At 36.3% G+C, this 10461-nt stretch overlaps 1 long non-coding RNA gene across 1 annotated transcript; it reads right to left on the minus strand.

Moving 5' to 3' along the window:
* Positions 1–1525: 1525 nt before the first annotated feature.
* On the minus strand, positions 1526–2962 carry LOC107154577. The gene is made up of 2 exons (XR_001505085.2): positions 2001–2962; positions 1526–1822 (listed from the first exon to the last, which is right to left on the minus strand). It is a non-coding gene; the product is annotated as an uncharacterized LOC107154577 (long non-coding RNA).
* Between the last annotated feature and the right edge of the window lie 7499 nt (positions 2963–10461).

Consider the following 10461-nt stretch of genomic DNA (forward strand, 5'->3'; position numbering starts at 1 on the left):
GGACTGTGGAAACCACCAGCTTCAGTTTGTTGCTGAAGACAGATGATGACTGTTACGTAGACTTAGAAGCTGTGTTTAAAAGAATTTCCCAAAAGAATCTGGATGGGCCTAACGTTTGGTGGGGAAATTTCAGATTGAATTGGGCAGTGGACAGAACTGCAAAGTGGCAAGAACTGGAGTATCCCAGCCCAGCTTACCCTGCATTCGCGTGTGGGTCAGGGTATGTGATCTCCAGGGACATTGTCAACTGGCTGGCAAGCAACTCGGGGAGATTAAAGACCTATCAGGGTGAAGATGTAAGCATGGGCATTTGGATGGCAGCCATAGGACCTAGAAGATACCAGGACAGCCTGTGGCTGTGTGAGAAGACCTGTGAGACAGGAATGCTGTCTTCCCCTCAGTACTCCCCTCACGAGCTGACAGAGCTGTGGGAACTAAAGGGAATGTGTGGTGACCCTTGTCAGTGTGCAACAAGGTGACAAGAGATTCATACGGGCTGCGTGAAGACAAGGGCAGGTGGATGATAATCTCCATGTAAGTCTGAGAAGAGCAGCCATGGTTGGCAGTAGAATAGATAGTCTTTCAGGAGAGCCCTGGGCTGGCACCTTCACCTGAACCAGTGTGGTACTAATTGTGCTGATTTCCTTCTTTTAAAAAAAATCAATTAATAACTGTAGTTAAGTTTTTATTTATATATTGGAAAATGATTTAAAATTACCAAATTGTTTTATAAAAGGAAAAGTATTTCTAAATCATGATTAATAGTTCATCTGAGTTTGAATTTCTGCCTGGATTGCATAGGTCTGTATGGCTTGATTAGACAACACACGCCAAAAAACTCACAAATACTGTGTGCTTACTTACATGAGCAGTGATCACTTATACCAAAGTTTTGGGTTTCTGGAAATAATGTCAGATTTTGTGGCTCTTGAATGAAATGGGCAGTTTGACCTTGGAAAGGAACTGATATAATTCTCAGTCATGGACCTGGCTTAAATATGTTCATTTACTTAGACTAATATCCATGGTTTTTTGTTAATGCTTTTTTTTTTTTTTTGGTCATTTAAGATAAATCCTGAAGATAAATGTAGTACTCCTGTTAAAACACATTTTTATGAATATACTTCTTAGGGTTTTTGTGTCATAGGGAGGATTTTGCTTTCATCATTGACCCCTGGTTAAGTTGGTCAGAGCTGGGAACCTGCGAATACTATGCTAAGTTTAGGTATAACTATGGAGAAAAGCCTGTGGATTGCCTTGTTAAGGACTCTCAAGATAGTATACCTGAGAAGAAAAAATAGCAGGCATATGATAGTAAAGGATGTGCCTCCCTGAATTTAAGGGACACTTCCCCACGTAACCAAATCATTTCGGTAACCTTTTAAAATAGTATCAGTAGAGAATTTCATTAAAACTAGTCTATGACAGACATTAACTATATTCAGATGTTATTAGACTAGCTAGTTTCTATTTAATAATCAATAGTGAGGAGCTATAAAAATACATATGAAGTAAGATCAGAAGATCATGAGTAGTCAAAGCCTTTATTACTGCTATTATATACAAGCCTACAAATGGTCTCTTCCTGGTGAAAAGTACATCCTTTGTTATACTTTGAGCAAGCTGTAAAACCTCATTTGACAGTAGAACTGTTCCAGCAAATCATTTCTTCCCAGCGAACCCCAGTCACGATGAACAGTCAAGTCACTAAATTTTTAAAAGCTGATTGTTACCATCTCACTAGTAGACAATCTCCATTTTCCACAGAATAAAACTGTAATGACTGTAGGTCATTTCCTAGTTCAATTTCTCTGCCCGGCATCTAAAATTAGAACAAAGGTAGGGGGTAAGACAGACCTGACAAAAGATGACCTCCATGCCACAGGTTACTCAAAGTCTAATAAATATGTGCTCCCTGCTCAGAACTGGACCATGTTAGACAGTTTAATCATGTCTTACTGTGGAGAATTGAGCTTGACTGTCTATTGGGGGTGGCTTACCTTGGGACTTTCATAGGACAGCAGAAGTTCTGACACAGGAACTTTGAGAAGACGTGACAGGAATGCCTTCACCTTTTGAATGGTCATGGAGCCTATCAAAGAAAAGGAAGATGTCTCAAAGGACAGCTACCTGTAAAACCAGGTCACATAATGAGACCAAGCTGCAATGATAGCTGTCCCTGTCAGGTATCAATTCACTCAGGAAAATAAGTAGAGGTAGACTTGTGTCTTTCTACCACTTACTTGAGTCATTTGTGAAACTCGTGGAAGTGAAGTCAGTGTTTGACCCAGGTGCCCCTAACAGTTTTCGTGCCATTTCAGTAGGTATTATTCCTTAATCTGATAAACCAGAAATTAGATTCTCAGCTCAGAGGAAAAGACAGGTGAAATAATGGTTTTCTTTGTAAGTCTTTGTAATTACTTCTTCTGAGTTACTTACTGAAAGAAGCTTGGAGTGGGCTCAGGTGCCCTGAGGAGATAGCTCATCCTCCTCTGGGAAGGGAGGGTATAGACTGAGATGGACAAGGTCCAGCATAGCTATCCTGTGATTATCAAAAATGTGTCCCATGTTACACACACAAGCAACCACCAGGCCTGGAATGTAATTTAACTGAGCAAATGCTTTGGTCTGTTCAGAACATGGTATGAACTTCTTTCCAAAGATGGGTTGTGGTAAATAGTAGAGATTTAATTATGAAAACCAGTTTCTTTGAAGCTTTAGCTGGAGGTACAGCAATAGTGTGGTGTTCCCACAAATATCACGACATAGTCAAATGAGTATTTTTCTATCAATCATTTTTGTAAAAGCTGTGTGTTTTTATGCAACTTGTGATAATAAATGTGATCTTTATTTTAGAATAAAAAAAATCAAGAATCAATAAATGAGATGGAAACAAACTAAAAATTTCCTTCTCAAAAAAAAGAAAAGAAAAGAAAAGAAAAGAAACAATCTGTGAGGTGAATAGATAGTCAACATCTTAGGAGCAAATCTTTACTCCTCACATATTAGATAGAGCACTAATCATTAGGGCATATAAAGAACTCAAAAAGCTAAGCACCAGAAAAACAAACAACCTAATCAATAAAAGGCTAACGTACCTGAATGAACTATTCTCAAAAGATGACATAAAATCAATCAACAAATACATAAAAAAATGTTCATCATCACTAGCAATGAGAGAAATGCAAATCAAAACCACTCTTAAGATTTCATCTCACTCCAGTGAGAATGGCAGCTATCAAGAATACAAACAACAATAAGTGTTGGTGAGGATGTGGGGAAAAGGTACACTCATACACTGCTGGTGAGACTGCAAATTGGTGCAGCCAATCTGAAAAGCAGTATGGAGATTCCTTGGAAAACTTGGAATGGAACCACTATTTGACCCAGCTATCCTATTCCTGGGTCTATACCCAAAGGGCTTAAAAACAGCATAGTACAGGGACACAGCCATGTCAATGTTTATAGCAGCACAATTCACAATAGCTAAACTGTGGAACCAATCTAGATGCCCTTCAATAGATAAATGGATAGGGAAACTTTGGTATATATACACAATGGAATATTACTCAGCATGAAAAGAGAAGAAAATCATGGAATTTGCAAGTAAATGAATGGAGTTAGAGAAGATAATGTTAAGTGAAATTAACCAATCCCAAAATAACAAATGTTGAATATTTTCTCTGATATAAGGGGGCTGATTCATTGTGGGTTAGGGAGGGGAATCATGAGAGGAATAGACTAACTCTTGATAGAGCAGATGAGTAGGAGGGGAAGGGGAAGTAGCATGGGGTTAGAAATAATGTGGAACATGATGGACATTATTATCCAAAATACATATATGAAGACACAAATTGGTGTGAATATGCTTTGTATACAACCAGAAATATAAAAAATATGCTCTGTATGTGTAATAAGAATTGTGTTGCATTCTGCTGTGATATATAAATAAAAATAATTTTAAAAAGAAAGTTCAATGAGAAAAATATTAAAAAAAGAAAGAAGGAAGATCTTAGAAGATGAAAAGTTCTACCTTGCTCTTGGATAGGAAAAATTAATATTGTCAAAAAGACCATACTACAAAAAGCACTATGCAGGTTCAATGCCATCCCAATAAAAATCCCAATGATGTTCCTCACAAAAACAAGCAGTCATGAAATTCACCTAGAAAAATAAGAGACCCAGAATAGCCAAAGCAATCCTTAGCAACAAGAGTGAAGCTGATGTCATTACTATTCCAGACATTAAGCTACAGTACAGAGCAACAGTAACAAAAACAGCATGGTATTGCCCCCAAAATAGACCTGTAGACCAATAGCACAGAACAGAGGACACAGAGACTAACTCAAATAATAACAGTAATCTTATATTAGACAAAGGTACCAAAAAACGTACATAGGAGAAAAGATAGTCTCTTCAACAAATGGTGCTGGGAAAATTGGAAATCCATATGGAACAAAATGAAATTAAACCCCTTTCTCTCACCATGCACAAAACTTAACTCAAAATGGATCAAGAACCTAGGAATTAAACCAGAGACCGTGGGCCTAATGGAAGAAAAAGTAGGCCCAAATCTCCATCATGTGGGATTCGGCCGCAATTTCCTTAATAAGAATCCTTTAGCACAAGAATTAACAAAAAAGAATGAATAAATGAGATGGATTCAATCCAAAAGGCTTCTTCTCAGGAAAAGAAACAATCAGAGAGGTGAATAGAGAGCCTACAGAATGAGAGCAACTCTTTACCACAAACACATCAGATAGAGCACTAATCTCTAGGGTATATAAAGCACTCAAAAACCTTAACTCCAAAAAACAAATAACCCAATCAATGAATGGGTCAACAAACTGAACACTTCTCAGAAGAGTATATACAATCAATTAATAAATATATAAAAATGTTGAACATCTCTAACAATTATAGAAATGCAAATCAATACTATTGTAAGATACCATCTCACCTCAGAATGGCAGCTATCAAGAATACAAACAAGAATAAATTTGGTGAAGATGTGGGGAAAAGGCTCACTCTTACATTGCTGGTGGCACTGAAAATTGGTGCAGCCAACCTGGAAAGCAGTGTGGAGATTCATTGGAAAACCACCATTTGACCCAGCTATCCCATTCCTGGGTCTACACACAAAGGACTTAAAAACAGCATACTACAGGGACACAGCAATATCAATGTTTATAGCAGCACAATTCATAATGGCTAAACTGTGGAACTAACCTAGAAGCCCTTCAGTAGATAAATAGATTAAAAAATGTGGCATATATTCACAATGGAATATTACTCAGCATTAAAAGATAATAAAATCATGGATTTGCAGGTAATAAATCATTTTTAAAAATATACTGGAAACTTTGGAGTGGAAGTTACTATATGAAGGCCAATTACACTAATTAATTTACTGTTTATTTCTGCAAAACAACACTGCATATATTAAAAATATTTTTCAGAAAATTAATGAGTGGAGTCAATAAGTGTAGTGTTTATAGATTTACTTAGTCTCACATTATTGATTTTTTTTTCATATGTACTCCTGTGGGAAAACAGTCTGGAGGAGGCAAGATTAAAGTGTTAGGATGCCACAGAGTGTTTACCCCTAGCATCTAATTTGACTGTCCGCTATCAATCAAGCAACTCTGGGCTATATATCCTGGTACAACTCACAGCCAGGTGAGTTGTCTGCAAGGCAACACATTTTTGTTAGAATTTGTGACATGGAATGCAAAAGGACAAAGTTATTTCAATTCATTGCATCTTTCTACTAAATCATACATGGCATGCATATGTAAATTTAACTTAATTAAATAAATGACCTTTGGTATTTCAGGGTTAAATTTCTTTCTATAGCAGTTTCCTTTCCCTGGAATTCTTTCTCAGCCTTCTTCTCCTAGAGAAATCCCTAAACAGTAAGACTTGCATCAGCATCCCCTGCTTGGATGCCTTTGAACACCAGTATTCTATTCTGCTGTCTCACTGGCCTGCTTGAGTATTCCTATCCTTTGTGTCCCTGCCTGCTCCCTGAACCCTTAACATCTTTAGGTGGACAGCCAGCTTATCTCTGCCATGGTCATGATCTAGTTAGTACCTGGTGTTCAGGATCTGCTAAATGAAATTGCTTAACATTATAATTTTAATAATATTTCAAATACTCAGAGAAAATATATCCAGAAAAACAATTTTATTATTATCCCACCAGTAATACAAAAAACTTAAAATGTGAATATTTAGTCATTGGTTTATTTATTCTAAGAACATTTAAATATTTGCAGTACTTTAAAAATTATACTTTAGAAGAGAATTGCTTTCATTTTCTCACAATTATGTAGGGAATTTGGAAATTAATAAAATATTATTTAAGTTCTATTGTTCACAATACCTTCTGTTTAACCTTGAATGTTGTCTCCTATTCCTTCTTTGAAGTCCAATCAATGACACCCTTGGCCTTGATAAGCTTTGAAGATAACTCATACTTTAGAGGTCTCAGTGGTGGTATTGCTGCATTTATATTAATATGTCTGATGGATTTTTCAATCATCTAAGTGGTAATGTGGCTCATAACCAAAAGCTGTCATGGATGGTTTTTCTCCATGAGATCTAACTTTATGTTGCAGGCTTACATTAGTCTATTTGCTTTTCAGGGCAGCTGGTTATTGGGTTGCTGTAAGTACACCAAGTACCCAGAGAATATTTATGGCCTTCTATTGTAAACTTAGATCATTGGACAACAATTCTTCTTACATGTCAGTCTTTTCTGGTAGCTTCAATTTCCCACTCCAGAAAGTATATTCCTTAAAAGTTATTTAATGAGGACCTGCTAGTGATAAACACTATCATGTGTGTTGGAGAACGTGCCACTGTATTAAAATGTAGTCTTCCTGGGAAGAAAATGCTGAGTTATTATTTATTACCTTTTGTTCCTTAATAATACTTAAAGCAGAACCTGTAAATTATAAGGACATGTTTATTTTACTGCTACTGTCTTTGTGGGTTGATGCACTTATTCCTTTGTGGTCAGTTCTTATTTTTTTTCTCAGTTTTGAAAATCTGATTTTTCTACGGTTTTTATTTTTGGTAACTCTGTTTCTAGTATGTCTTAAGAACACTTTTCTGTTATAGTATAAATAGATACAGTACATATGCAATACTGTGTCTTGCATTTTTGTAATCCCTTAGAATATCACAAACATGTTCTGTATCCATATTTTTATTAACATTATTTTTATTTTCTTTTGTATCTTTTTATGTTATTGGCTCTCATTGAAAAGCCATCCTCTCTAACTCTGACCCCCCAAGTCTTTCCTGTTCTCTGAAGGTGAGCCTATATACTTTTTCTTCCACACAGTCTCCCTTGGTCATTTTAATCAGATGAAATGAAATAAGGCAGCAGGAGATAACAGACACCTTCTAGGCTCAGAATGACAATGTTAAAGAGGGCATAGAATTCAGGAAATGCATCATAACCAAAGTGACCTCTAAGTGAGCAGGTCTTCAAGAATGGGTCATTCGACCCTAGAATTGTTCTGCTCTGTCAACATTCTTGCTTAAATATAAGGAAGGCCCGAGGGTGATGGCTCATTGGTAGAATACTTATCTAGCATGTGTTAGGCCTTGGGTTTCATCTCTGGTAACACACACACACACACACACTTCCCTATTGAAGATACTAATTAAAGTGTAGTCTAACTAATCAAAATATAACACACAAAAAGACTTATTAGCTCCTAGAACTTAAGCAAACCACTCAACTATGCAGCCTAAGATTACTTTGTCTTTTTTTTTTTAAGTATGTGACAACACTGTCTTATTTTAAGAACAGCATAGTCTGATCATTTTGATTTTATTTATGATATTAACAAAGTTTATGAATCAGCACCGAAATTTATGAGACTAATTCCAGCTTCCTCAACTATAATGTGAGGATAGCAATACTGCCTTCAGAGAGTAGTCACGAGAATTTAATGAAATAAGGCATATGAATCACTATGCATAATTCCTGACTACTAAACAATTATTATTTTCATAATTAGTACATATACCCAAAATAAAATTCATGAAATGCCAAAAAATAGCTTCTTAAAGTGTAATTAGAGAAGACTCAGACATGAAAATGTAAGTGGCAATGAAAACCAAGGCACATATGGTGGCCAAATAGGCAGAATAGATGATGAGTACTTTGAAGAAAGGAGTTCAGGAAGCTTCTTGTGGAATGTTCTGGAATAATGGAGAATTATGAATGCAAAAAGAAAGAAAGAAAGAAATGAGAAGTTACTTAACATTTGCAAGCAGGTTCCCAACATAATTTTTATTTATATTCTTTTAGGAACATAATTATAGCCCTTACTCTCTGCCAGGCATTATTCTAATGCTTTATAGATCTTAATTTGTTTAATTGTCAAATAGCTTTCAAGTATGTACTGGTGTTATCTCCACTTTACAATAGGGAAACTAAGGCTCAAAAAGTTAACAAACTTGTCCATTTCAGACAGCTAGTAGATGATAAAGCAAGGATTTAAAACTGACAGATTGGTTCTGGAATCTATGTTTGAATCAGTATGCTATGCTTCTCTATCAGGCAAGCAAAATTTAACTCGGCTGGTGAGTATATGATAGAGAGGAAGACATGGGAGCAGAAGACCTACTAGAAAGATAATGCAGTAATACAGTATAGGGTATTGATGGTTTTATATTAGATGTAGGTAACAGGAATGAAAAAATGAAATACAAGTATGAATATGCCAATTCATTTTCATTCATTACCTGTTTTATTTTCTCTGCAGTCGGGTCTTTCACCATCTCAATGTTAAAAGATTGAACTGAGAGTCTTAAAGAGAAAATAAAAATCAATTAACACCTACAATAAAAACAATAACAAACCTTCTCCCCACAGCTTTATTCTGGCTCTAAGCCTTATAGGAAACAACATATCAGCACATTGAATCAGATCTTCAATAAGCAGAGGAACAGTATATGAAAACCTGTATGCAGGACTGGAGTTGTGGCTCAGTGGTAGAATGTGGCCTGGCATATGTGAGGCCCTGGGTTTGATGTTGGGCACCAAGTATAAATTAATAATTAATTAAATAATTAAAAAAGAAAATCTGTATGCTCAGAGACATTGAGTTCTCAACTCTCAGAGCCTTTCATGTTTCTATTCTAGGGCAATATCTATTAGGTCTCCATGTCCATGCTTCACCCTCACTAATGAGTCATACAGCACTTTGCAGCTGCTGAAAGAAAGAAGGTGATTGTTATTTTGAATGTAACAGTGATTTTACCAGAGATGATTCCTTATGTGCAAAATAAGTGACAGCCTAAATGTTTTTATTTGATTTTTAAAAACAACTTCTTAGATAAAGAAAAGATGTTACAATGTTTCCTTCAAATTTTCTCCAACACCTCCACAATTATACTTAAACTGTGGTTGATGTCAAGAACACAAAAATTCATAGAAATATTCCTCATTTCTAGTTAAAAATCATCTTATACAATATCATTGTACCACAGTAAATATATTCAAATTTTAAATATCTTCTTATAAATGTCTCGTATGACTCAGACATCTACATTGAAATAGCAAACTACTTGTCCTTAGAGAATCCTCTAATCATAGGCTGTTTCCCCAAGGCATCTGTCTGAAATACATGATTAGGTAGAATATCAATCTATGCTTTATTCATAGGAAAAAGAAAACAAATTTAGCTGAGGTGCACAAACTCATTAAATGATTGTGTACCTAAGAACAATTTTTTCCATTCTTTATAACAATGGTACATATTTTTCTAAGAATTATTGTTTATGAAAAAAATTGTCCCTAAGAGTCTGAGATGCTGAGATGAGAAAGAAATTGTTAGTAGACACTATCTGCTAGTACTGAGGGTTCATTTTCTAGGTAGAAAATATGAATATGAAGGATTCCTCTGCAGAATTAGGTCTGCTTGGGTTTCCTGTGATTGGTCTTTTCACTTATTTCACATTGAGCTGCAGAGGAGGTAAAAACTTGAAAGATTCTTTTCTCAAAGACTGCTACTCCTTTCTGACAGCACTTCCAATGGCAGGTGTCTGTAGTAGACTAGAGTCCATGAAGGGTTTGGGCTCACCCCTCCAACTGCTTCCTGTAGGCTCTTGCTGCCTTGTGTGTGCCATGGCCCTCCTACTTCCCAAAGCCTGCCTGGATTCACACCCTCCCTTCTCCAGACCAGCAGTCTCTGTGCCAATCCTCCACTGGAGAGCTGGCAGAACCTGAGGGTCCTCACAGAGCTTGCTCCTTTGAAAGTTTCCTTGGCCCTCCTAGCAGTTGGTCCTTTAGCATCAAAAATGGTTTCACCAACCATCCTCACAGCTGCTGCTTCTCTTTACTGAGGTTTCTAGGTGCAGTAAATTTTATCATAATCTTATCCTTTGAGGTAGGCCTTATCCTCATTTTCCCAATGAGGAAGCTGAGGCTGAGGGTCT

This window comes from Marmota marmota, unplaced genomic scaffold, assembly GCF_001458135.2.
Source record: "Marmota marmota marmota unplaced genomic scaffold, marMar, whole genome shotgun sequence".
NCBI classification, from domain to species: domain Eukaryota; kingdom Metazoa; phylum Chordata; class Mammalia; order Rodentia; family Sciuridae; genus Marmota; species Marmota marmota.